This window comes from Corvus hawaiiensis, chromosome 6, assembly GCF_020740725.1.
Source record: "Corvus hawaiiensis isolate bCorHaw1 chromosome 6, bCorHaw1.pri.cur, whole genome shotgun sequence".
Classification (NCBI taxonomy): domain Eukaryota; kingdom Metazoa; phylum Chordata; class Aves; order Passeriformes; family Corvidae; genus Corvus; species Corvus hawaiiensis.
Genome location: NC_063218.1, coordinates 14,375,266 through 14,379,626, shown reverse-complemented (window position 1 = coordinate 14,379,626; position 4,361 = coordinate 14,375,266).

Here is a 4,361-nt window from a genome sequence, read left to right as displayed (position 1 = left end):
GGACTGACAGCTCCTTGAGAAGGTAATCACCCCTTCCTTGGATGTGCAGCCAAACCATGATTAATGCTAGAGAAGAAGCTGGGCCAAATGTTGCGGTTACAATGATATTCCTTCCAATGTTTCTGGATGTACAGATAAAAATCATTCTCATTCCAGCAGCATTTCCTGCTGCAGCCTAAGCAGACCTATAAAAGCTACAGAAAAGCCTTCTCTGTTCATTCCAGTGTCATTTCCTTCATCTCATCCAGTGCAGATTCAACTTCTGGCTGCTCATCTGACTTTTACTGCTAAAAGAGCACCACAGCATTCATGGCTCCTAGTGGTTTTCTGTACATGCTTGCAAAGGTATAGCATGAGATCCACTTGGCTACTTCCAAAGATGAATGCTGCCCCTTGCACAGAACTGAAGAAGTTTAATTCTGGCTGTGTACCTCTACAATACAATGTATAGAAGATCCAGTTTTTGAACAAAAGTGGTTTTCTCCTGGTAAGTAAGATGCAAGTACTTCCATCAGCATTGTCTTGCTTCTCTGTTGATATTCTCTACATCTGTAGTCAAACTTTATCTCCTTAGAGGTCTTTTAGAACTGAACTGATTGTACAGTCCTTCAGTAGCTCATACACATTCTAGATCCTGATTAATTCAATCCCCCTTATTATAAGTACCATAATTCTTAAAATTGTAGAAAGGAAAAAAACTGTGTATTTACAAATTACTGAAAAGAGGTTTTAAAATAAATGCAACATATTGAAGGGCCAGAAACACATAGGAGATAAAAAAGCTGTTCTCATTCTAGAAAAATATAACTGACCAAAATGGGTGGTTGTTTAAACCAGAAGACATCCCAGTAAGTTAAGGCTCAATGATGATACAAAAACCTTACAACTGCTATAAAACTGTGCCGATACAATTTATTTAGGAGAATCAGATCAGTTCAGGGCAAGGAAAAGGAAATTAATCACTATCCTCTTTAGAGAAAGTTACCTAAACATCTTCAGCTGCTAATTTTAATCAGTGAGTCTTGGAAAAACACTGAGTTTGCAGGGGAAGTAATACACAGACTTAGCTGCAAAAATAGCTTCTTCTAGGAGACTGATCAGTGTGTGCATATACACACAGAGATTTGAAGAGCAGCACTTATCTGAATGTAGCTTCAGATAACTTGCATGGCCAATAGTGCAAGTCGCCTGTTCACATGGGGGCCGGGGACTTCTGCTCAAACACCAACAATTAAAGTTCTAAGTCCCTGTCAAAAAGCCAAGGACTGCTTCCTTCTTCCAAATCTGGAATGCAAACTTGGTAGGCCAAAAAGAGCAAAACATACTTGGAAAAGGTCAGAAATCAATAAGTAAAATCACATGGTAATAATTTCCTCTCGTAGAAAGTGCTGCAACAGTCCTGAACAACTACCTAGGCAACCAATTCTCCCCTTATACTTACTCTTTACTCACTGTTTGCTGTCTTGAGTTAACAGAGTCAAATGTTCACACACATATCTCTCAGTTTCCCAGACAAATGCTAACTGAGCAGCAATGTTCCCACATAACCCAGAGTGTATGCCCAGTGGAAGCAAGGTCAGGTGACATAGCAGGAATACAGAGATGCTGATCACCACTGTAAGGAGAAAATTCATGTGCCCAAAGCTCAGCTGGAGTTGAAGCTGCCAGAAATGTGGAGGACAATAAAAAGTTTTTCCAAATATATTAATGGCAACAGACAGTGTAAAAACAACAGCAGCCCATTCCAGGATGAGGATGGCCACCTCAAAAACAGGGACAGGGACAAGGCAGAGGTGTTTAATGCATTCTTTACCTCTGTCTTCAGCACCAGTGATGGACTAAGGGGGTCTCAGTGTCCTGAGCTGGAGGACCACGACTGTGAGAATGATCAAACCCCAGTCAACCTTGAACTTGTGTGAGATCTGCTGCTCCAGCTGTCTCCCTATAAATTTATGGGGCCTGATGGGGTTCATCCTAGAATCCTCAAAGAGCTGGCTGAGGCAATTGCAAAGCCTCTCTCAATGATTTTCAAGTGATCTCGGGAATCTGGACCTGACTGGAAGTTGGTGAACTTTGTGATGATTTTCAAGGCGGGCAGGAAGGAGGACTCCAGAAACTACAGGCCTGTCAGTCTCACTTCAGTGCCTGGTAAAGTTACGGAGAAGATTATTCTGGAAGATGTTGAAAAACACCTGAAAGACAATACAATCCTTGGTCACAGCCAGCACAACTTCATGAGAGGAAAGTCCTGCTTATCAAACCTGATTTCCTTCTACAACAGGTTAACCCACCTACTTGGTCTAGAAAAGCCAGTAGGTGTAATCTTTTGGGACTTCAGAAAAGCTTTTGCTACTTTCACAACATCCTTCTGAACAAAATGTCCATCCCACAGCTGGATAATTGAGTGGTGCACTGGGTAAGAACCTGGCTCACGGGTCAGGCACAAAGGGTTACAGTGAATGGGGTGACATCAGACTGGGGACCTGTCACTAGTGGGGTTCCACAGGGCTCCATCATCAGCTCTCTGCTCTTCAACGTCTTCATTAATGACTTGAACACAGGACTGGAAGGGATACTAAGTGTTGCCAACAACACTAAATTGGGATGAGCCGTTGACTCCTCCAAGGGGAGAGAGGCCCTGCAGAGAGACCTCGACAAATTAGAGAGAGGGAGAATCACCAATTCAGCAATGGAAAGTGTTGGATTCTGCACTTGGGATGGGGCAACCCTGTTTGTGTGTATAGACTAATAGCTCCTGCTTTGCAGAGCTTTGCCTTTCTAAAGCTTTTGAGATGACTGCATGCATTTATTTCACCATTCAGTAAGCCTCCACAGCAGACTGGCTGCTGGCAACACCAGCCTCAGCCTCCTGAAATGGCTGTAGAATACTCCTCTCCTGCTCTTCCAGAAGTTATCCACATTCCTCAGGTGCAACTGAGTAGATCTGGTTATAGCTGGGTTTTATTACATCATTACAAATGAGACAGCAGAGTCTCTCCTATATACACATAAAATGTGTCTTAAAATCAAAGCATAGTTTTGAGGCACTGTATTTGCAAAATTATGTTAATATTTAATATTAAATCCATGACCAGCTAAAAACCAAAAATCTAGAGGTGGCCCTAAAATTTTTATTCAAGTGCATAATGAGTTAAAAGAAGAACTGGAAAAAAAATGTAGAATGAAGATCTTTGTGATTGTGAGTCTCAAGATTACCCAGCCAAACTGGAACTGGTGCAGGGAAATCAGGGACAGACCAGGGGGAGGTATTGCTGATAGTAGAGCATGACTCAACTAGTTCCAATAAAGACTGAAAATGTACCAAGCAGCCATTATGACAGATTCTGAGAAAGAGAAAGAAAAAGAAAAGGAAAATGACTGAAAAGCAAAGCAGTGATTCCTGTCAGAATACACACCAAGGAAGTGTATTGCACTAGAACTGTAAATGACAAAGCAGTGGAGAGTGGGAGCCAAATATGTTAACTGGTAGATACCACTGGTCACTATATAGACCAGCATCTTTCCTGAATTGTTCACTTTTGGAATTAGAATTTTGTGGCAAATTAAGGGAGTGGACCGTTCTTTTCTCTGTTCATTCCTCCTTTGAATGAAGATGTGTCCTTTGTGTGGAATTCTGCAACCATGGTTGCCATTTCAGATTTCAGTTTAATTGCATGAATATTAGAGGAAAACCAGCTATGCCTCTAATAAATAGTCTAAAATTAGTTCTCTGTTAATTAACTGACATCCAGAATAAAAGTCAATGAATGCAGTAAGTAAAAAGGTATGTTCTGGTGTTTGCCTATAATTCTGATTCATATAGAGACTTCATCCATAACCTTGAAGAAATTTTGGTCCAATTTAAATTTTTAAGTGGTATGTGGATTCTGTACTTGCTCTCAGCAGACCAAGTAGTCAGAGAGGAAGAGCAGTGTCTTCCAGAATAAAAACAGTAAATTTTTTCCCATGAGAAAAAAGATGTCTTTTCTGTTTTAAAGATCCAAGTCCTCCAGAAAGCTGACTTGTTTAGCTCTAACACCAGTAAAATAAAAAATGCTCTCATCATTACCCCAAATCAGGATAAGAGCTGTATGTTTGTGCGTGCAAGCTCATGCACAATTCTGGAAGCTGTTGTACAAACACATGACTGTTTTATACACATACTGGGGAACATCAGTATCTTAGCTGTGTTTGTGTTGTTTGCCACCCATATTAAAATATCAGTGGTCTCATACTGGATACAGTAGATAAACATTGTTTTTAAAATATAGTATGGGAGAAAATCCAGGAATATGATGTCATCAACAGAGGGATGAGTCTGCTGTGTTCAGGGAGGGGCAGTAAAACCATAAGTTAGACTC